The sequence below is a fragment of the Bombyx mori genome, chromosome 19 (assembly GCF_030269925.1).
Source record: "Bombyx mori chromosome 19, ASM3026992v2".
Taxonomy (NCBI): domain Eukaryota; kingdom Metazoa; phylum Arthropoda; class Insecta; order Lepidoptera; family Bombycidae; genus Bombyx; species Bombyx mori.
The window spans coordinates 8,952,403-8,977,578 of record NC_085125.1 but is presented as its reverse complement, the minus strand read 5'-3'; the positions used below and the strand labels follow the sequence as shown (position 1 = coordinate 8,977,578).

The 25,176-nt window shown below is 46.5% G+C and overlaps 1 protein-coding gene across 6 annotated transcripts in view; it reads right to left on the bottom strand.

Annotated features, from left to right (window-relative positions):
- Positions 1-25,176, bottom strand: part of LOC101735585 (semaphorin-1A) — a 502,867-nt gene that overhangs the window by 455,467 nt on the left and 22,224 nt on the right. The gene's annotated exons all lie outside the window — the stretch shown is intronic.

The window sequence follows — 25,176 nt, the reverse complement described above, 5'->3', positions numbered from 1 at the left end:
ACCTGCAATTACATTCAGCATGTATCCCCCAAAAGCACCGGGGTATTTGTTTGTAAACGCCCCTTAGCTAACTAAAGCTAGCTCTAGGTGTTTTAAAATGGCGGGATATTTCAAACTGTGTACGTTAAATTTGATCTACGAAAACTTGAATGTAGAGTCACGTGCGTAACCAAAGATCTCTTAGTTTAATAACTTGACTAAATTACTGCTACACAGGCCTTATAAAATGGCAGGAATGTTTTAAACAGTTAAACATCTCAATTACTTTGATAAATTTACAGCTGAATGTGGGTAGAGTCGCGTGTATAGCGCAAGGTCATGTCACCTTATTAATCATTGCGAAGTTTACTAAGTTACAATGTTAAGTCTTTTCAAATAGCGGGATATTTATAACTTTGCATATGAACTTCGAGCAATGAAAGCTGCAATGTAGAGTAACAAAATAAATACATAAAAAGATTTTACAACCTTAACGATTCTAGACTCGAAGAAATTATAGAGATAGCTCTAGGTCTTTTCAAATCGCGTGGATATTTCAAACTATGCTGGAATGTAGAGTCGTGCACCTTAATGGTTCAAAATTACACTCTTGCAAATGCATCTTCTCTTTTTTAAGCTATATTTAAACAAATAATTGTTTTGCGACGTAACTTTATTTATCTTAACATTGAAAGCCAGCTTTTATTGACAAAACGATTTCAACATGATCATAAAACTTATTAAGTTTTTAAACACAAGTAAGATCATATTTTTCGTCTAAAATTTGAAATCATGTATTCCGAAACATCTTATCCCATAAATGTGTAATTTTATTACAATCAAATTTGAATCGAGACTGGCAGCGCGCTCATTATTGTCAATTAGATAAAGTTGTCTCACGTGACTTAATTTTATTCTGAACTCGGTTTACTTCAGGTGACTGTTAATGGTAAACCATCCGAAAACTATACTATTGTTAACATATTATCATACGAAGTAATTTAAAACCAGTCATATTCTGGTCGGAGGTTTGGGTCTAGCTATTAACCAAAAAAATGGCAGAAAACTAACAGTTCACTTGGTGTGAAATAAATACTTGTGCCGACAACGTGAATGCGGTTGACGGTAGGGCGCCCGTAGGAATACAGTCAAACCTGGATAAGCGAGAGTTCAAGGGAGCACAATCTCATTCTCGCTTATAGAGGTTTCTCACTAACCCGAGTTTCTTGCTAATGCAGGTACATGGGTAGCGTTTCTCTCTTATAGAGGTACGCAGCTTGAATGGTACTTCGATAAGGCTATGCGTCATGATAATCGCCTTATCGTTGTCGCCGCTGACTACTCCCCGAATCCTGATCATGCAGGAGCCAGTCACCGTCGACGCCCTAGACACTTCCTTACGGATCCATCAGATCCAATAACCTTTGCATTAGACGCCTTCAGCTCTAACAGTAGGAGCAGGCTTAGGGACCCCGGTAACCGTACTCGTCGAACTCGACAAGGAAGGAGGTCGACGTGCAACCTAACCCATGCATCAGCCTGCTGAGTCTCTCGCCGGATCTTCTCAGCGGGTCGCGATTCCGATCCGGTAATAGATTCATTCGCGAAGCAGCTGCCCTTGAGTTGTTAGGCGCTTGACCTTGAGCTGTTAGCAAATCCCACCCCTCCTGGCTAAGCCTTTGCTCGCCCACCTGTCCTGGTGAAACTGGAAAGGCTTCCGGGCCACCAGTATCTTTCAATAATAAAAACAGGTACGCAGCAATAACAAGTCACAGCAAGTACGAATGTATTCCTGTGTTAATTCCACGAAATAGAATAGGTTCAATATAGACGAGAAAACAATACAAAAACAATGGTAGGAAGTTCCGCGAAAGTTAAGAATGGGTCATAAAATAGCAGATGTTAAATTTATAATTTGTTTTGTCATTTGTTCCTCCTAAATAATATAAGTAAATAAAGCTCGACTGTCGCTTATAGAGGTATAGATAAGTAGCAGTCTCACTTACGGAGGTCCATGTGGGAAAAACGACTCTCTCTTACAGAGGTTTCTGTTTCTCGCTAATAGAGGTTTTGGGAGCTTAAAATGACGGGTCCCTGGCTATTACTCTCACTTATAGAGTTTTCTCACTTATCCAGTTCTCACTTACCCAGGTTTGACTGTACATACCACCATCCTACCTATTCCTGCTGCAAGGCCACCGTGCATTCCGATTTGAAGGGTGGAACACCACAATAGAATTTACCATGCATTCCAATCTGAAGGGTGAAACAAAACAACCGAACTAAGTTGAGATTTCGTCATCACATCTCATGGTAAGTGATAGGTTATTCACCTTGCTATATCTATGGCAGTTAAGTAAGTCTATCTACAACAAACCTCTTTATTTAAAATGAACTGAACCATAACTGCTCCATCCCGCAAACCGGAACGCATGACTGCAACTGCACCCTCGCATTTTTAGTGGCCTCACTTGTTTTCCTAGCTCGGTCCCTAATTTCCATGTAAAGTTCTGACTAGGCTTCGCTGGTACGTGTGGGTAGCACCGACCTGCCTATTTCTGCCACGAAGCAATCGAATGATTAGCAAAGTAATAGGGCCGTCGTACCAATGCAAGACAAATGAGACCATAACGTTTACTTTGTCTCAAGGTTGACAGCATTCACATTTGGTGTCGATAGGATCCGGCCTGCACCGATTGCGGTTTTAAATCAAATCAGTTTTTATTCTAGTAGACCTTTACAGGCAAGCATAGAAATAATCATAAACCACCTATTATAAAAGCAAATTTCAAGGCTTACTGCTTTTCGAACATAGTATTCTGTCTTATGCTATGGCTACGTTTTATAGTTATTTTTTATTGCTAATATTGGTGGATGAGCTCACAAACCACCTGATGTTAAGTGGCTACCAGAGCCCTTAGACATGAACAACGTAAATGCCGCCACCCTTTTTTTTTTTTTTTTTTTCGGGCCGGGGCCGAACCTCCTACGAGGTCCCCGCGCCTAGGGGGCGCGCGGGGTATGTGAGACTCAACGATCTGCAGGTGTTGAGAGCAGATCGCGGGCCCAAGGATTTTAGGGCCCACCCACTAAACGACTCCCCTGCACTCTTACACCCGACGTCCGATCTCCGTCCGGGGTCAGAACCCGTTCAGAGTAGGGGGGTTCCCGCGGTCAACACTACAACCAGACACGCGGCGCCACCCCGAGGACGCCCGACCGACGGGTCGTCGAGGCGATAGTCGACGACCAACGACGTCGGTCTCCGCGGTACGGCGGCCCTACCAGGCCGCCCGGGCGGTGCCGCTGGTGTTCCGGGATACCCCGCTGGGCCAGAACCAGCCTGCCGGGTCGGAACGCGATACACCGCCGACCGGGTTGCTCTTCAACAGTATGTTCGGCGACGACAGCGACGACGAAAATGCGGACCGCATCGCAGTCCGCAGCCGCCGACGCGCCGTCCCGTCCTCCTGGTGCCAGCGCGCTAGAGTGACGGTAGCGTGCGGCGCAGCCTCAACCCCCTTAGGTCGCCCCGTGACCATCACCGGGAGGAGACTGCCTCCTCATAGGGGCTGGAGCTGGACAAACGCCCTCCTCCGAACCCCGGCTCGACGGCGGCGGCACGGCGCCGAGAGGGAAGAAGAGCTCTCCCTCTCCCGTTCCGCCGCCTCCTTCTGCGAGATGGTGGACTCGCAGAAGTCGAGCATCGCCTGCCAGGACTCGTCGCTGCCGAGCATCGTAGCCACGACGGTCGGAAGCGACAAGTCCGGTCCTATTTTTGCAACGAGGACGCGGCGCTGCTCCGCGAAAGCGGTGCAGTACGCGAGCGTGTGCTCCGCCGTGTCCTCGTTGCAGCCACTGCAGTGGTGGCACTTCGGCGTCGGCTCCCTCCGGGCGACGAGGTGCAGGTAGCGACCGAAACAGCCGTGTCCCGTGAGCACCTGCGTCGCTCGGAAGGTGAGACGTCCTCGGTCGCGATTCACCCAGTCCGAGAGGACCGGGCGGATCGCCTCGACTGTCCGTCGCCCGTAGGCGGGGTCCGCCAGGCGGCGAGACCACGCCTCGAGCACGGCACGCCGAGATTGAAGTTTCCGCGCTCGAACTTCCGCCGCGCCGGGACGCGGCTCCCCCCTGGAGCGGAGATCGCATCGCCACGCGTAATCCGCAGCGAGCGCCTCCGCTTCTAAGTCCCAGGGAGGCGTCCCAGCTAGCACGCACGCCGCCTCAAACGAGACGGTGCGGTATCCACGAACCGCCCTGACCGCAATCGCGCGCTGCGGACGTCGCAACGCCGCAACGTTGTCACGGGTCAGGGCGTGGCACCACACGGGAGCCCCGTACAGTGCCATCGACCGCACCACCCCCGTGTAGAGGCGGCGCACTACCACGTCAGGCCCCCCGACGTTCGGCAACAGCCGACTCAGCGAGCCGGCAGCCGCCATCAGTCGGGGACCTAATCTTTCAAAGTGAGCGCGGAAGCTCCAACGACCGTCCAGTACGAGACCGAGGTACCGCAACCCGGTTGCCTCGATCTCGACGCGAACGCCTCCGATCACGAGGTGGGCCCCCTGAGGCGGCGCTCTCCGGGCCCCGTGAAACAACAGGGCCTGGGATTTATCAAGCGCCACCTCCAGACCCAACCGTCGGATCCTGCCGATGACGAAGGCCACCCCCGCGCAGGAAAGACGAGCAGACTCGCGCAAATCCTTCCCCCGGGCCACGACCAAAGTGTCGTCCGCGTAGCAAACTATGCTTAGACCCGGGAGAGGAGCGCTAAGGGCGCTCCGCAGGACCCAATCATAGCCGATGTTCCACAAGAGAGGGCCAAGGACCGACCCCTGTGGAACACCGCGCTCAACGGGGAAGCGGAGCACCGTCCCACCGTGCCCGGTGCACACGACCGACCTATCCTCGAGGTAGGACCCGATCAGCCGACGGAGATACGCAGGGACGCCATGATACTGCAGCGCCCCCGCGATTACCGACCAGGGCAGGGTGTTGAACGCATTGGCGATGTCCAGGGACACCGCCAGTGCAACCCCACCCCGGCCGACAGCCTCATCAGAGAGGGCGCGCACGCGCATCACCGCGTCGATGGTCGAGCGGCCCTCCCTGAATCCGAACTGCTCCGCTGACAGATCAGGACCCACTCCCGTCAGGTGCTAGACGATGCGGGCGGCCACCACCCGCTCGAGCAGTTTTCCCGCTTCGTCCAGCAACACGATGGGACGATACCCCGCAGGTGAGTCCGCAGGGCGTCCCTCCTTCCTTAGCAGAACAAGTCTGCCCGTCTTCCACTGCTTTGGAAACCGCCCCGACTCGAGGCAGGCTTCAAAGAGCCGCACGAGCCGGTCCCCAAGGGCACCGAAGGCCAAATCCCAAACCCGACCGTGAACACCGTCAGGGCCGGGGGCCGCGTCTTTCCTCCGCATCCTCGACACGGCCGCACGAATCTCCTGCTCCGATATGCTCGGAGGAACCACCTCAGCAGGGGCATCACCGCTCACGTCAAGGCGTGGCGGCACGCCCGTGAAGGGGGGCTCAAAGTCCCTCTCCATCCGCGGGAATAGCCCGGAGACAATATCCCGCAGCTGCTGAGGCTGGAGACGCTCCGTCACCGGGAGCGCCCACGGTCGCAATTTCTTGCGTACCGTCTGGTACGGGCGCCCCCAGGGATCCTGATCGAGCGTCTCCAGGAGCGTCTTCATGCTCTGAGACTTGGCCTCGCCGATGGCCCGACGCAGAACCTCCTGCTTCTCACGGCAGTCGGCATGTAAGCGGGCCGCCACCTCCGCGAAATCCATACCGCGAAGACGGCGACGGCGGTGGCGGGCGCTTCGGCGGCGTGCCCGCACGCACTCCTCTCTGAGGAGTGCGATCTCGGGCGTCCACCAATACGCACCACCACGTGGAGCGCGGCCGCTGACCCGGGGCATCGCAGCATCGCAGACGCGACGCATCGTACCCCGGAACCAATCGGCCTCCGACTCCACGTCCACTAGACGCGCGGGCATCGGCGCCCACGCGGCCACTGTGGCCGCCTCCACCGCGAGCACCTTATTCAGGCGCTTCAGTGCCCATCGTGGGAATGATCGGGGAGCGCTACGCGGGAGCTCCTCCTCGCCGCGGGCGTCTTCGGCCGGCGTATTCAACGAAGTGGAAACGGAGAGCTCAAATCGGACAAACCGATGGTCCGAGAGCGTCTCCGCCCCCTCGAGAACACGCCAGCCACGGACACGGCGTGCGGCGGACGGAGACGCGAACGACACGTCCACGTGTGATTCCCCGTTCCACCGCACGCAGGTCGCGACCGAACCTCTGTTCAGAAGACAGAGACCGGTCGCGAAAGCCCACTCCGACAGGAACTCGCCGCGCGAGTCCGTGCGGGGTGAGCCCCACGCTGTACATTTAGCGTTGAGGTCCCCCGCCAGTATCACCGGGCGAGACTCGAAGCGATGAACCAACGCCTCGAGCCCACCCAGGAACCGTTCGAACTCAGCGAGACTCCTGTTCGGAGAGAAGTACACCCCGATCACGACGGTTTCGTTGACCCTAACTACGACGTACCCGGATCCCCTGGCCACCATTCCAAGGGGGGGTAACGCCGCTGACTGTCGCATCACGATCGCCACGGAGCCATCAACATCTCCGGCCCAGGAATCCTCCCGGTCGGGAGGTACGAAGTATGGCTCCGCAACGATCGCGATGTCGATGAACCACTCCGCCATGGTGTGGACGACGAGATCCTGCGCCCTGGCGGAGTGGTTCACGTTCGCTTGGAGGAAACGATGGACGTGATCCATTATTGAGGTGTCACGTCCATCGCTCCCTCGTCTTCCGTCCCACCTTGCGGCCCGACGGCCGCGGCGGGAACTGACTGGCCGGCTGCTTTACACGCAGCCGGCTCTTCCTCTGCTATTTTCTTCTTTTTCCCGCCACGCCTCCTCTTTGTGGAGGAGGGGGCGGAAAGACAGGCCGGGCCCCCAGCCCGATGATCGGCCCGCCGCTTCGCCGCGTCGCATAGCACGCAGTGTGGCGCGGCGGCTGTGCAGGAGACCGCTTTGTGTCCGGGCTGGCCGCAGCGGAAACAAAGCCCGCTGCGGTCCACGGCCGATGGGCACCTGGCGAGGCCGTGCCCGGTGCCGAAGCACCGGAGGCATCGCCAGGGGCGGGCCTTCTGTAACTGCACGTGGGCCATCACCCAGCCCACGCGCAGCCTCCCTGGTGAGTCGGCGGGCCGACCTTGTGGAGGCGTACCCAGGAGCGTGGCCGCCTGCATAGGGCAACGCGCCCACGCAGTGAAGGCTCCAGAGTAAGAGCTTCGCAGCTCTCCCACTCTGACCTGCGTGAGGGCGCAATTGCCCTGCGATGCAATGGCGGCGGCCACTTCCTCCTTTGTGGCGCATTCATCCAGGCCCGTCACTTTGACTTCTGCCATTTTGACGGGCCTGTCTATACGCACCACTTCTGGGTCCGGCAGGATTTCACGGAGCCGGGTTGCTAGCTTGTCCGCGGCCGCACTGGTGTTGGCACCAGGACACTCCAGCAACCGGGCCCCGTTGGCGGTGTGCCGGACTCGGAGGCCACCCTCCACGCCCATGGCATCCACGTCGACGCTAGCGCGCGCCCGGGCCATCACCTCCCCATAGGTAATGCCCTTTTCCTTGGCAGCCGGCAGCAGCTCCAATACGACAGCCGCCGACCGCGGGGCGCGCGGTTTTCTTGCCTTGCGCCCTCCCTTTCTTTTCCCTTCAGTTGCTGCTCGACCCACTACCTGGGGAGCCTTGACTGTCGGAACGGGACGGGGGTTAGGTACGTCTTGCGCCCTCCTTCGACCCCGCTTCACTACCGTCGTCCAGGCTGCGTCCATGTTGGACGGGGCGGGAGGCAATGGACGGGGCTGGGGGTGTTGCGCTGGCTGGGCGGCATTCACACACCCCTTTGGATTGTTGCGGCTTCTGCCAGGCCCCGCCTTCGCAGGCTGGGGCGGGGCAGAAGCAGCAGCCTGAGGCCTCTCAGGTTGGGCGGGTGTTCGTCGCCCAGCAGTCTTGGACCGTGTAGTCAGTTTGGCCGCAGTGGCGTTCGCGGGCGCCGGTGCAGCCGCGGTCTTAGGCGTTAGTGATGCTTGCGCTGGCCGCTCGTGTGCCAGCGGTGGCCTCGCGCGCACTACTGTAGAGGTGCGAGCCTCAAGAATGGCTAGGCGCCTCTTGAGGTCTTCGATCTCCTTATCTTTTTCCGCCACTATGGCCTCTTGCACTTGGGATGGTGGTGGTGGGGAAACTGAACTGCCCCGCTGTCTCCTTACACCATCAATGGCCACACGCATTGCGGCCATCTCCTCCCGCAACTTTACACTTTCCGCCCGAAGCTCTGCATTCTCACTCTGAACGCAGGCGTACAAAGCCTGTAGGCTCTCCAGCTGCGACCGCAGGCCAGCTGTTTCCTCCGTGGCAGTGCGCTGGAGAAATGCCTCTAAGAGCCTACCCATGGCAGTGACCACGCAATTCAGGGCATGCACGTACGTGCCCTTTAAGGAGCCTGATTTGCTCGCCACCTTGGAGACAATATCCAGAGAGGTTTCGAAAGTTTTGTGGAGGTCAGTGGGTTCAGTCTCCATAAGGGAGCGGCACAACCGCTCAACCTCTCCCTCCCTGATTCGTTCGGCCTTCCCACAACGGGTTCTCCCGCCTCGCAGCGAGCCGGCTGCCAATCCGCCGCAGGTTATCCGAACATCCTGTTCTTTGGCAGACGACGCCGCAATAGTCGCCGGTCCTTCCTCGACCGCCAAAAACTTGGCGGGCGCGGGTTCAATTTCCGAGGAGTCGGAGGGAGCGGAAGTCACCGGTCTCTTGACCGTTTTCCGCTTCCTCCGAGTTTTCGCATCAGCGTTGGCTCTGCTGGCGAACCGTCCGGTAGAATTCCGAAGCAAAAGCGGCGACTCTCGACCACTCGACGCGTAGCCCCTCGCAGAGCTTCGCGTCGAGCGCAGTGAGAGTGCACTGTCGCAACGCTCAGGATGCACGAATAGATCTTTTTCGCGGCTCGTGCTGCCGCCTCCTTCCTCTAGGCAATTGTTGCCCCCCCCAGAATACGAGGGGCAGCGTGCCTCCGATTGCTCGGAGGCACGGAGGGATTCTCCTCCCGCTGAGCGGGAGGTACCCTCCTGGGGTAATACTGTTTCACAATTGTCCATATTCATTTTTTTTCCTTTCTTATTTAACCAGGGGTGAGGTCCCCTGGGATCAGGTGATGCCCTCGGGACTGGACTCCCTCCAGCCACTCATCCCTTCACCGGGCATCGGAGCTTGGGATTGGGGTATTTTTTATAGAGGTTTACGTCCTCGCGACCCCGTGCCTTGCGGCAGCGGCCACCGCCCCCCACTCAGTGAGGATTACGGGTTGGTCGGCAGCCCACCGGGTGCACAGGGCAACTCGGCAGACCACCTCCCCACGCTCGAAACGAGCAACCACGAAGCCACGCCGGCGAACCGGTACCCCCCATATCTGGGGGGCGTTCCCCTGTAGCCGAAGCCGGGGACATAGCAACCAGCGGTCAGCAGCTGCGAAAATGCAGCGCTGACTCACTTCCACGACTACGGGGCACAGGGTGCCACCGCTCACGGCAGGCCGGCGAACCAGTGCCGTCGGAAGCTGCGATCTCCAGAAGGAGCACTCTTCACTTAGTAAAGAGTGTGGAGAGCGCAGTCCTTCCGCTCCTCCTAGTGCTGATTTTGGTCCGCGTCATCCGATCTCTTTCGTTGCAAAGCCTATCTAAGCTATCCTAAGCCTAACCCTAAACCTAGGACCTTAACCTACAAATAAACCTAACCCTATACCTAGGACCTTAACCTACATCTAACCTAACCCTATTACCTAGGACCTTAATCTACATCTAAACCTAACCCTAAACCTAGGACCTAAACCTAAGAATCCTTGCAACGAAAAAGATCGGACGATACCTCTGGGAATGTCGCCCAGAGGATCCCGTTATCCGCCACCTACGGACGCGCCACGGTGGAAGTCCAGCAAAACTCCCCCACAGACGGAGCCCCCGGCCACGCAGAGTGCGCACCGGGGGGCCCGCCCAGGTCCCGGGAAATGCCGCCACCCAACTCAACCCAATCATGAGTTGGAAGTCTTAGATTTACAATATAACCGCTGCCCCACCATTAAAATCGAAACGCACTACTGCTTGGTGACAGAAATAGATAGATATTGTTCATCATTATCATCTCAACCTGTTCACTGCTGAACAAAGGCCTATCCAAGTTATGTCTGCTACCACCTGCTTTCAACGTGACCCAACGATTTTCCCTAGGTCGTCAGTTCATATGGTAGGTGGACGTCCCAGACTGCGCTTGCCGATACGTTGCCACTCGAAGATCTTTCTGCCCCATCGACCGTCCGATCGTCACGCTATATGGCCTGCCCACTGCCACTTCAGCTTGCTAATCCTACGGGCTATGTCAGCAACTTTGGTTCTTCTACGGTTCATCAAACTTCTGATTCGTTCTCGTAGAGAACCAATCCTACCAATCATACCCAGTCCTCTCCATAGCTCGCATAGGCAATGTACAAGACAGTTAATTTTTAAAGACATTCTAAAACAGCAGCTCATTATCTGCGCCCCTGAAATCGCTGATGTCCATGAGCTACAATGACTACTTAAGTTCAGGTGGGCTGTATGCCCGTCTGCCTACTATGACAACAAAAAAACAGTATATAAACACAAATTAGAAGAGACAGGTCTGCATTACATTACATCAACACATCTGCCCGTTTTAATTAATGAAAATGCAATCCCAATCAAACATTATAAAATACAATCAAGGGAATATCAACAAAAAAAAAAACATTATGAGCTAAGAGCGATACGGCAGATTAATTAATAAAGCGTGCTATATTTTTTATTTATTTTGGTTCCGTATCAAAGTACCCCGAGTAGGGTCGGTAGAATGCATTGTGCTAGGTCCGTGTGAAAATCAATAAAATAAACATTTTGCGCGACTTCTTCGACGGGAACGGCACGATGTACACGAAAATCGAAATACAAATAAATAGGGGACGACTATGTTTATTCAATGTCAACTTGACCGGAGTTTATTTGGATAACGTACAAACTTATTTTATGTTTTGATTATAATAAAATTTGAATCGTATATTTTTTTTAATATGGAATGCGTTAATACAATCATTTCTTTATTTGTATACTACTGCTGCTATCGATTGAGAAGACAATACAAAAATGGATTAATTTTTTTATTTGCTATAATTTATTTATCTTTTTTTTATCTTATTTATAAAACGAGCCAACAATTAATTTTAATTAATAGGCGACTGTATTCTGTATTTAACATTGTTGTATTATATTTTAGTGCCTGTTTCGTTTGTTACACAATGGTTTATAGATAGGTAAATAAATCGTTATTTAATAAACTTTATTCTTGATATCGCGATGGAAAATAATGAAAATAAAAAATAATTATTATTATTTAGGTAAAGCTACTTATAAATAGAAAATAAGAAAAAAAAAATAAGATAGGTAAATAAATTTATTAAGCAGCTCAAAAATTCGTGGCACTCATGATAACTCATCTGCATACTTTTTTACGTAACAAGTTACTTTTTAGTATAATGAACCCACTGATAATTTAATATATCTATTTCGCCAATAAGAAAATAAGATCCATTAAAAGTCTACATAGTAGGAGTAGAATTGGTTCATTGCTAATTCAATTTGTGAAAATTGAACTAACTTCACATTTTTTTATTTCCACAGGAGGAAATCGCCGGATCCCCACCCGCGCGGCAGGTGGGGTATGTGGGAGTTGAACCTCACTAAAAACTCCTGCCGCTCACAACCGGCGCCCTACCTCGGACCGGGCCGGAGCCCAGTCGGGGCTATTGAAACGGCGGGACAGGGTTGACGCAGAGCACATTACATCCATCCCACCGTCCCACGGACGCCGGACCGGTGGCCGCCAGCGACACGACCACCGGTTCCCTCGTTCAGCGGGCCGAGAGCCCGCTTTGATGGCGCCGCGTTACACCTTCCCCCAGAGCGGTCGGGGGAACGCGGTCTGCCATCACCCGGCTTCCTATTGCGGGTGAGCGTGCAAGCACGCCACCCCACGTCTGGGTCTCTCCCCGCACAAAACGGGTGGGACCCCTAGCTCTTAGGGGGCCAGGTCACGGATACGACCCCGGTCCCGACCCCCTGCTCGGCGGCGGCGAGTTTCTGCGTAGTGAGGAGAGCTTTCCCTCACTCGCCCCGCCGCCTCCTTCTTCTTTTTTTTTTTTTTTTTTTTTTTTTTTTTTTTTTTTTTTTTTTTTTTTTTTTTTTTTTTTTTTTTTTTTTTTTTTTTTTTTTTTTTTTTTATGATTGAAAGTTTACTGGTGGCCCGAAGGCCTCAGCCAAGAGGGGTGGGATTTGCTAACAACTGCCCGAGCGCCTCCGAAGGAGACCTAACAACTCAAGAGCAATTGTTTCGCTAATGAATCTACTACCGGATCGGAATCGCGACCCGCTGAGAAGATCCGGCGAGAAACTCAGCGGGCTGATGCATGGGTTAGGTTGCACGTCGACCTCTTTGTCGAGTTCGACGAGTACGGTTACCGGGGTCCCTAAGCCTGCCCCTAGTATTAGAGCCGAAGGCATCTAATGCAAAGGTTATTGGATCTGATGGATCCGTAAGGACGTGTCTAGGGCGTCGACGGTGACTGGCTCCTGCATGATCAGGATTCGGGGAGTAGTCAGCGGCGGCAACGATAAGGCGATTATCATGACGCATAGCCTTATCGAAGTATCGTTCCGACGCTGACTTCATGTATTTCCGAATTGATTCGAGGCCCAGGTCGTCGTGTAGGTCAACGTTCCTCACGAACCACGGAGCCCCGACAGCTAACCTGCAAAAGCGGGATTGTAGGGATTGGAGGGTGTCTATGTGTGTGCGGGCCGCGTGAGCGAACACCACACTCGCGTAAGTCATGACGGGCCTTATGCAAGTTTTGTAAAGTGTCACCTTGTTCCGAAGGGACATTTTACTCCGCTTACAGATCATGGGGTAGAGTCTACCGAGAATAAACGCGGCACGGTCACGGACTGATTTTATATGCGGGCGGAATGTCATCGATGCATCCAGGGTAACGCCCAGGTACTTGACCTTCCTGGCCCAGGGTATGGGTTGTCTAAAGAGAGTAATCGGGGGTGTGAGATTCCTCCTCCTAATCCGGGAGGAAATCCGTGTGGAGCTTCCCCTCTGAAATAGCACCGCAGTACTTTTCGCTGGGTTGATGTCTATGCGCCATTTTCGGAACCACTGTCCTAGGGCTAGGGCTGCGCTCTGAAGCTTCTTCGCGATTAGGGACTTATTTCTACTAGAATAGTAAACAGTCGTGTCGTCGGCGAATAAAGCTAAATGGGTCGGCGGCGACCGGGGAATATCGTTGACGAATAAGCTAAATAGGAGGGGTCGCCTCCTTCTGCGAGATGGTGCACTCGCAGAAGTCGAGCATAGCCTTCCATGACTCATTGCCGCCAAGCATCGACGCCACGACGCCAGGCAGCGACAAGTCAGGTCCTATCTTTGCGACCAGGACACGGCGCTGCACCTCCCACGCGGGGCAGACAGCGAGCGTATGCTCCGCCGTGTCCAGGTCGTGTCCACAATGGTGACACCTCGTCGTCGGCTCAGCCCCTATCCGGCGCAGGTACTTCCCGAAGCATCCGTGCCCGGTCAGCACCTGCACCAGACGAAAGGTGAGACGTCCTTCGCCACGATTCACCCAGTCATCAAAGACCGGGTAAACCGCCTCGACGGTCCGTAGCCCCCACGTGGGGTTGGCCAATCGCCTCGACCACGACTCGAGCACGGACCGCCGAGAATGGGCCTTCCGCGCCCGCAGCTCACTTTCGGGGAGACGCGCCACGCCCCGAGCACGAAGCTCGCTGCGCCACCGATAGTCGGCAGCGAGCGACTCCGCCTCCAGCTCCCATGGCGGCGTCCCCGCCAAAACACACGCCGCCTCGAAGGAGACGGTGCGATATCCGCGGATGACCCTGATGCCAACGGTGCGCTGCGGCCGGCGCAGGAACCGAGCCATAGTGGACCGGTTGCGCGGCTCAGCCCACACAGGTGCACCGTACAGGGCCATCGATCGCACCACCCCCGCGTAGAGGCGGCGCACAACCTGATCCGGTCCCCCAATATTCGGGAGCAGCCGGCTAAAAGAACCGGCCGTCCTCATCAATCGGGGGACCAGCTCCGCAAAGTGAGCACGAAAAGCCCACCGGCTGTCTAACACGAGGCCGAGGTACTTCAACTGCACCCCGACTTCTATCCGGACGCCGCCAACCACGATGTGGGTGTCAACGGGTGGCGCCCTCCGCGGCCCGTGAAACCACAGAGCCTCGGATTTACTGAGCGCCACGTCGAGACCCAGCCTCCTTATCCTTCCGACGACGAGGGCCACTCCCGCTGTGGCGAGACGGGCAGACTCCCTATAATCATCCCCCCGGGCCACGACCAACGTGTCGTCCGCGTAACAAATAACGCGGAGGCCCGGGAGGAGGGCGCCCCTCAGCACCCAGTCGTACCCGATATTAACTAACTTCACATAGGAAAAGTTCAGTGAAATTTTAAAGTAAATGAAATCGATTTCAAGGCTCCGTAGTAACAGTACAAAAAGTACACTTTGAATCTTCGAGTCTCGTGATCCAATTAGAATAGAACATAATAATAATAATTCATTGCTTCGTAGAAACCGATACCGTAACTCGAGATTTTGTACGAAATAATGACCGTATTATTTTATCTTATAATAATATTATAATACTTATTTTCATTCTCATTACATTCCAATGTTACTGGACCGATTTGAGGGAGGGTATGGAGCCCTTAGACATCTGCAACGTAAATGCGCCACCCACCTTGAGATATAAGTTCTAAAGTCTCAGTATAGTTACAACGGCTGCCCCGCCCTTCAAACCGAAACGCATTGCTGCTTCACGGCAGAAATAGGCGGGGTGGTGGTACCCATCCGTGCGGACTTACAAGAGGTTCTACCACCAGTAGAATAGGGGTTAGGGCAAAATTTAGCTTTTGATCAAGTAGGAATGAAATCTGATCAAGAAAATGAATGAATGGTCATTTGGAACAAATCCGCCACCGATGGTCACAAGAATATCTTAATAGAACTAACTACGTAGTATTGACTATAAGTTTCGCACACTTAGACTCCTTAACATTAGATGGCCCGTGGCTGTCCATATATCCAAATAGACGGATATACACAAATACAAACAGATCAACAAAGCATTGACTATTACGACGGCACGCTATGTAATTATGGCGTAGTGTTAATCCGTTGCAAGTTAAACTATATACTGTATACTTACATACGTATTGTTATAGGTTGATTTTTCAATTATGAAAGCTAAATATTGGATAAAACGCAATAAATCAATCAGTTTTATGATTACATTCGAACGAATAAAATAATTAAACTATTCCACTTATATATTTGGTCAGTTTCAAATTTACATCTGATGATCGGAGCATGCGAATTTAGTTTAAAAAACTGAATGCAAATGTTATCTGTAATCTCTAGTTTTTGTCCTGGCTAATTCAAATGAAAGTTATTTTTTATTACTCAATTTTCAGTCTAGAGCAATTAAACGCCGCCTTCTCTTACAATTCGAAAAGAATAAGGAAATTCGTGCTTATTAAAATTTAATAAAGCTCATGAACTTGGTGTTAAATTGGTTCATCGTTTTTTTAAATCAGTTAATAATTACCTGTCTTAATAATTCGAAAATCTGTATTAAAATTATTAAACAAAAGGTGAATTCTTTCCCAAAAATTCCTTATTTTTAATAATCTGCTAATGCGACTGAGTCTTCGACCTCCTCCAGCTGACCAGCTCAGTGGATTTTCATTGGACTCCGGTGACAATTAAAAATCAAATAAGCTGTGCATGTAGATATAGCTATACCAGTTAATAAGCTATACTAATATATAAATCTGCAGTGGTTTTTACGGATGTTCCGTTATAACTTCTGAACCATGCATCCGATTGACTTGAAACTTGGTATCCATGTAGAAATGTACTTAGTGGATAGGCTAATGTTTATATTAGTGTTGGACTCCCTAATAATAATGACAATAAATAATAATGTTCATTTTAAATGCCCAATCGATCGGGTACACCTAGTAGGTACATAAATAAAATAGTGCATAATTTAACTCGTAGCTTATAATTAAGACTTAAAAATAGTGTGCACTAAAATATATTAAGAAAATAAAGTTTATCTCGTGACTGCATTCGTATTCAAAGCAGAAGAAAGAATTAGTTGAAGAAAAACGTGTCTTTCATAATATTACGTCGGCCGGCGTTCGTATTTCTTAAGTCCTCAATTGTTTTGAGGCTCGAGACAGATACAAGCAAGCAATTATGCAAACCCACTAACAAAAAATTTTTTGAGGTAAAACGCAATAAGTTTCTCTCTTAACAAACTTTCAATCTATCTAAATTAATTTCAAAAGACTCAAAACTAATCGTTGCGCCTAGGCTATAAAACCAAATTCCAATATAAACTTAATACAGTTATCATTATTTATTATTTTTATCATTACTACGGTTAGGGTTACATATTATTCGAAATAAATAATTATTTATTTATATGTTAAGTTTATTTTCCATTTGAATTCATGGCCTCAAAATATCGAATAGTTCCCGACATTAACAGCGGCAACCAAGGCAATAATCGTCTTTGACCCAAAACCGTAATTACTACTAAAACGTTGAGTGCTACACTTAAGAAATCTAGAAAAGATGTTGTGGTATTGTCCTACAGACCCTGTTTTGTAGATAGCAACTAAATGCACTCCTTTGCCACTTGTTGATTACTGTTGATTTTGCTCAGCCACAAAGACTAGTAAACGCTAAAATATAATCGAGTGACTGATGGTGGAGCGAATTACCAGCTAATTTCTGCAGCGACCCATTTGACACCATAGCTGTGTTACTAACACTTCCACTAAGGTATGATGGTATCACGGCTTTGTCCGTAAGTGAATTGGTCGCAGTCTGGAACGTGCGTCGTCGCATATCAAAAACGACAAAAAGTACAGTTTCTTTGTTTTTATTCTCGCATAGATCTTGACAAATGAAATCAGAATTGTATAATATAAACCAAATAATGTCCAAAGTAGTGGCGCTCTAATTCCACCCACGTTAATTTAAATAAAAAATGTATAATTTTATATATTGTACCATGTATTCGAGGCTCATCAGACACAATTGTATCAAAGGTGGGTCAGGTCATACATAACAAATATACAGATAACAAAATATATTTTTTAATAAAAATTTCTTGTCAAGTTGTTTGTCCGTGATAAGCTTCTCAACTAATGAACCGACTTTAGTGAAACGGCACACACTGTATGTAATTTGGTCCAACTTGAGAAATAGGATAATTTTTTTACCTCAATTTATAATAGCATTATTTTTATTGCAAATTATTTATTTAGCAAAGGACAATATACATTTCATTTATGCTACAATGTATATTTAAGTAAATAACAATGTTTATTTATCTATGGATTCTGTATGTACTGAACCGTTGATCCGATTTTAATGAAATTTACATCATTCCAGTTGTCTAAGACATCGCAACGGGCCAACCATTATTGATAATTGGTTACTACCTATACTATCCGCACTATAACCATGCACATATTCGACAATACTCTTTTTTATTAAGAACCATAACAAAAAATGCCAGGAATTTGTATGCCTTAGTTTCCGACAGTGCAAAATGACCTTTAACTACCGATGAAAAATCATAAAGTGAACTACGTAGACTATTGAACGTAGTTTAGTATTTGTTTTTAATTCTGAACTATTGCGCTAGCAAGAATAGTCATCAAAAACTAATTAAACAAGTCAATTTAACTGGGCTTTTTTTTATTGCTTGGGTGGGTGGACGAGCTCTGAGTCCAGGTGTTAAGTAGTTACTGGAGCACATAGACATCTACAACGTAAATGCGCCACCGACCTTGAGATATAATATCTAAGATCTCAGTATAGTTACAACAGCTGCCCCACCCTTCAAACCGAAATGCACTACTGCTTCACGGCAGAAATAGGCGGGGTAGTGGTACCTACCCGTGCGGACTCACAAGAGGGCCTACCACCAGTAATTATGCAAATTATAATTTTGGGGGTTTGAATTTTATTACATGATGTTATGCCTTCACAACATTTGTTAAGTACGCATTTCATTAGAAAATTTAGTACCCACCTACGGGATTCAACACCGTTGCATCGCTAGATAGGAATGCACCGGACGCCTTATCCTTTAAGCCACGACGACATTTACAACAAACTCAAAAAAAGGGCCGAATTATCCTCGAAATATAAATCTCACAATAGAAAAATGTAAAATCCAAAACAATAAATAATACAAAGCATTAGCGAAAGGACAAAGGGACGTCTGTCTCCGTAACGTTTCCTTTTGATTTGTGGCAAAGAAAACGACCAAGGGTGATTTTCTACCCAAAAATACTGTTGTTTTAAACATGTTTTCTGTTGACGTCTGAAAGAATCCGAAATGAATATCTAGGCCGTAATTTAAGGCGAATATTAAAATCGCCGATGTAAGACGGACTTTTATCTACTTGATTTATGGACATGACAGTTTTGCGTTATATAAAAGTGCTAGCCTTGATGGCCGCCGGTCCTTAAAACTAGATTTTTTGCTCAGTATTTTTGGCCATCAAAAGAAAAAAATGTTTTGCAATAGAACAGTTATCTTTGAATTTAGAAAACTCAACATAACTATACATGTTTTGTTGATTGCCTTAAAGTAGACATTATTAAAGTTTGTAGTAAACAAACTTCTTTCGTACACATGAACCCGTCATTTTTAACACTAAACTCGAGATTCTCAAACAGAAAGAAACAATAATAAAGCTATAGATTTGGCTTATGTCATTATTTACAGTAGTCCTCTGTACATATACCATCAAATAGCTCGGCTGTGGGCGTAGGGTGCCACAAAAAGACGTGCTTTTATGAGGATAGCTCCAACCGAAACTCAAATAGGCGTTTGGTTGGAACGATGAGAAACTTTTGATCTCGGCTTAAAACGGCCAGAGTTAATACTCGTAATGTACGTTAAAAAGGTTCAGTCATTCTGTATACACCATGAGTCTTGAGGTAAAATCGTACGTATTATAGTTTAATGTTTTTTTCTCGCATAGGACTCGCAGCTTACCTAACAACGAATATTCGATAATAATCCTTAGCCACGACACATGAAGTCTCAACTGCTTTTCATTAATGACTATCATCATCATCATCTTAGGCCTTATAGCCCAGGGTGGGCCTTGGCCTGGTCCAGTATGTCTCTCCAGACCGCTCTGTTCAGGGCTTTCTCCTTCCAGTTCTTGACGCCCATAGTTTTGAGGTCACGCTCCACGCCATCCAACCATCGGAGTTTGCATTAACGACTATCGCAACCTTCAAATCAAAACTGATTGATTCAGGGGTGAACGATACCATTTAGTCACAGACTGAATCTACTAAAGACACCTACTGGTAAGATCTCCTCATAAATTATGTTTTAGAAACTTTAAAAATAACAGAAAAGAAAATACAAAGGTTGTATTAAATAAATAAAATTTATCTCAGCTAGCGATATTATTCAATAAATGAAATCGAGAATATAGGTTCGAAGTCGGAGCGCCAGTGACATACAGTCTGATGTAGTAAAGCAACAGAATTGCAACAAAAAAACGATAGATGCAGCCAATCAATCTACATTTACAATCATATGAGTATCGACCCAGCGCATAGTTTGAAGGAAAATATTGATACTATTCCGTATTTCTATACTATAGTCTTTCTTCTTTACTTAAACGCTTATTTACATAAAAATATATGTTATATATCAAATATATATATAATACTTAAAGCCTACATGGGTATATACCACCATCTTACTTATCTGTGCCATGAAGTCATGCCCTTTCCTTTAAAGTATGGGACAGCCGTTATAGAAAAAAAGTCTCATATTTCAAAGTCGCCGTTCTCAAATTGCGATATCTATAGGCTCCAGTGGATGAACACCACGAGAGACGTGTAAGCCTGCTCATACAGCTAAGTAACAAAAATATCTATGGTAATGAAAATTAGATTCGTGTTTTGAATAAATATCTATTTTTTTCTTATTTCATCTGTTTCAGACTTGTTCTCCTAGGGGAAAATAATAATTTGGGGCCATTAAATCCCGAACGCTTAATGTCATCATATACGTAACGTATTTTTTTTCCTACCTATTCGAGTAACCTCGAGGGTTTATTCTAGGTTCACCGAACTAGTAGGTGAGCTCATGGGGCTCAAACCTGACGTCGTTGCTAACACTAACCCTAACAAGAGCAGTGCTTCGCAGAATCTACCACCGGATCGGAAACGCGACCCACTGAGAAGATCCGACGAGAAACTCAGTGGGCTGTGTGTGGGTTAACGTAACGCAAACTGTGTCTGTTATGTATTAAATTGTCATTGATAGTGGCAACGTGAAGTCAAGTAACTCTAATTAACTAAACAGTCCAAATTATCCTTAAATACTTAGTCGTTTATTTACGTGTTTATAACATAATCTTCACAAACGTTAAATAAAATCGCAAGTATCAAAACTATCCGTTTCGCTATACAGTTCATCAATGGAATCGAACTGCTCCTGCGAATAGTTTAGAAAAGACTTCATTTGATATATGCAGAGGGTAACTCCAATAACGTATACGAAAACTGATTCTCTCCGGTCTGGCCCTTTTATTGACATAAATACATTTGCAGACACGTTTCATCTTGTTACCGGATAAATCAATGAGACAACATTTGCACAGGGAATACAATGATAATAGAGATTGTTGGACAAAACTGATTGGAATTAATTTAGAATCGCCCTAATAGAATTCCGAATTCAAATAATTATTGTCGATCCAATACAATAAAAGAACATGAATTTTTCATTCATTCAAGAGCTAAGTAAATTTAAGGTAATATAGTTTGTTTTAAACAGGTTCTATGAGTCGGCTAAGCCCTTAACGGACAGGCTCGTCATACACCCTACTACTTACATATTACTTACTAGCTGACCCGGCAGACTTCGTAGTGCCTCAATCGATAAATAAAAGTCCTAAGCTCTTGTATAAAATAAACTTAAAACAAACAAAAGGAATCAGGATTCAGGATATTCAGGATATTATCAAAATAACCCTTCTACTCATATCTGTTCATAAAATATTTATAACTACTGATACCATGCACCCCACGCTTTTTTTTACAATAAAATAATTTTTTCTTACACTATTTTTAATTCAAATTTATTAAAATATATTTTCAATTTTTTAGTTGGATTTTCTATAAAAGCGTATTTTGTTACTTTTTTTAAACTATTATTTATTTTTCATTTTTTAGTTGAATTTCAATTTTCGCAACATTTTTTTAATTTTTTTTTAATATTGAATTGTCATGGGTCCTTAATAAGTATACCAAATTTCGAGTCAATCCGACGTTTTGAAGGGGGTCAAAATCATGTTCAAAGATTCCGTTACAAACATACATACGTCTGAAGCTAATAAGCGTATTAAGAATAAATAATAGTGTTATTATCAAAAATTAAAATTCCGTCGATAAATTCAACTATTCAGATCATAAACTTCAATCAACTGTGCTCATGCAGATGAACTCTACTCCATGCCATTAGGTGTCTCAATCGAAGAAGCTAAGATCGTTTCCTTAATAACTATACCAAATTTCCAGTTAATCCGACGTTTTGAAGGGGGTCAAAATCATGTTCAAAGATTCCGTTACAAACATACATACGTCTGAAACTAACAAAAGCGTATTAATAATAAATAATAGTAGTTATTATCAAAAATTAAAGTTCCGTCAATAAATTCAACTTCAATCAACTGTGCTCATGCAGATGAACTCTACTCCATGCCATTAGGTGTCTCAATCGAAGAAGCTAAGATAGTTTCCGATGAAATTTATAGGTATGAAATTGAATTGACGGGTAGCCGCCGCGCCGGGACGAGCTGGCGTGAAATTATCTCGCCAAGTGCAACATCGTAGATTAAGTGAAGTCTATCCTTGCACCCGAGAGGACTTGCATAGAATCATGAACGGAGCACTTTCTTCAAATTATCTCCAGAAGTACTCAGTTTGTCTTTAGACTTTGTTTTAAAGTCCAACACTCTCGTGAACTAGAAAACGTTAAGTTAATTTTAATCCAGCTATTTCGAAGGCACGTCACGCGACCGATAAATTTGGATCAACCATGCTTATCAATTAATAATTGATGTCTGGTCTTCCAGCAGTGAAAGCACATTATAAAAAACTTTAAATTACATTGAAACCCAGTTCATCCATTAATTAATTATAACACTTTCACACCGTATTGAAAACGTTATCTTAACTCTTCACACACTTGCAACTTTTGTTTTTCTTAGTAGGCAACCCTTAGAATAACCGGAGAGATCGATTGCCCCACTTTATAAAGAAAATAAACACACAGGAAAAGTGGCGCCAGTTAAGCATTTTATAGTGGCGTGATAAGACGGAGGCTCAAATATATTCTGTCGATAGTTTTATACTTTAGTAGCGGCATCGCCTTTTACGTCATAAGACTTAATCCTTTGCCAATATTTATTTAGTACAATATCTTTAGAGGAAATCGTATGAAGCATCGTATGCGGGACCTTAGTAAAAAATTCATCTAAATGTAATTCTACTTTAGTGTTGTAATTAGTTTCGTAAAACGCTTTTCAGTCAAGAGTAGCAAGAATAAATAGACTGAAGTCTATCCAGACTGAGGCATTTGTTTTATAGATTTTAGCTTCATCAGACCCTTCAAAGGGATTAGGTTTATAGCTTCAATAAACTCTGACGACTTTGCGACCAAGCTAGTCCTATACTTTATTACTTAAAGAGTAATGATTTATTTTATTTTAATATATATATATGTTTTTTTTTTCAGTGCATAAATAAAATGTCAATGTTTCTTTTTTCGAGTTTCATGGTTTGAAGAAAGAAAATATAAAATATTGTTCGTAATCTGTCAGTTATTTCAATTACAATATTGATCCATGAGCTTCCATGAGCATCGGGAATAAAAACAAGTAATGACTAAAAGAATATATTTTCATTTATGATACTGGCCTAATGATATTAAAATAAGATTAAGGTTTTAGCTAAGTCCATAAATAGGTACATTAAATCTAGTGGTACTTCTAAAGATTAGTTAATATTCATAGCACGATGTCTTTCACACTCTGGTTCAGTTGTAATTCCACAAAATCAAATTAACGTGTCTGCTTTCTCGTTTTTCTAAGAAAACTTGTGTTTTAGCTCTCAGATAACTTTGTTAATTAAATTTTGCATTATTTTTCGTCGGAGGAAGGTACTCCTTCACCCTGAGTTGAATTACACGTTGCGTGTTTTATTATGACCAAATTCTATGAAACCTATGTTCGCAGTATTCTGTTCAATATGAATACATCTGATCTACTTAACTTGTATTTTTTTTTCACTGGTAGTAGGACCTCTTATGAGTCCGCACGAGAAGGTACCACCACCCCGCCTATTTCTGCCGTGAAGCAGTAATGCGTTTCGGCTTGAAGGGTGGCGCAGGCGTTGTAACTATACTGAGATCTTAGAACTTATATCTCAAGGTGGGTGGCGCATTTACTTTGTAGATGTCTATGGGCTCTAGTAACCATTTAACACTATGGGCTGTGAGCTCGTCCACCCATCTAAGCAATAAAATAAAAAAATGTTTTATATCTGTTAAAAAATTACTATGTTCTACATTTTTTGGGGGTGTATGACATACGACACTATGAACTGTACCGATATTTAAGTGAATTGAATAACAAGAAATACAATGGAAATATTATGTATTTGTCGACATTCGCGACGAAACTGTTCCATATTAAATTATGAAACACGGTCTTATCGTGACCATTATATGTGTCATGTGTTATTTTCACAATTACAAATTACTTTTTACGATCACAGCACTCATCGCCGTTGTGGAGTTCATCGGTACGTACGACTTAGAACCACTTACAGATCGTGCAATGCGTTTCCAGAGGTAATTTTTCCACTGTACTAATATAAAGCTCTAGAATTGTACTGGTGGTAGGACCTCTTCTGAGTCCGCGGAGGTGGGTACCACCGCCCTGCCTATTTCAGCCGTGAAGCAGTAATGCGTTTCGGTTTGAAGGGTGTGGCAGTCGTTGTAACTATACTGAGACCTTAGAACTTATATCTCAAGGTGGGTGGCGCATTTACGTTGTATATCTATGGGCTCCAGTAACCACTTAACACCAGAAGGGCTGTGAGCTCGTCCACCCATCTAAGCAATAAAAAAAATATAAAAAAATCTCGCACGGTATTCTCTAAGCACGAAGTGAGGTAAAATACTAGGTTAAAGGCAACTTAAAAAAGTAAAAGAGATTACATTTAAATAGATAAAGAATACTAAATACGTAATAATTTAAACAAACTAAATTAATATAAAAATACGAAAGGTACTTTAAGCCACGCGAGCCACGACTTTGCTGAAACACGAATTATAAAATCAATGTAATTACGAGTCACAATCTTGTGATGCGATTATCCGGAGTCGGGTAGTTCCCAAAATAGAGTCTGAGCTAAGGAAGGGTTAATAAGGGGATGCTGTTAATTTCGCTCCGGTGAAAGCGTGAAAGGGTTGCCAATTAAAAATTAAAGTTTTCAAGAGTTTCTTGCTTTTACCAGAATGCGACATCTGCGCAGCATTGTCGTGATTGTCATCGGTCATTATGTGACCTCTCATACTTTAGATCGAGATTCGAGACTGATGGATCTATGATACTGCTGAGAGCTCTCTTCAACCTAGTTTGAGAAGAGAAATAACATCGTGTAAGGGAATTTATTAGACCTCTTGTGAGTCCGCGCGGGTGGGTACCACCGCCCTGCCAATTTCTGCCGTGAAGCAGTAATGCGTTACGGTTTGAAGGGTGGGGCAGCCGTTGTAACTATACTGAGACCTTAAAACTTATATCTCAAGGTGGGTGGCGCATTTACGTTGTAGATGTCCTTGGGCCCCAGTTACCACTTTACACCAGGTGGGCTGTGAGC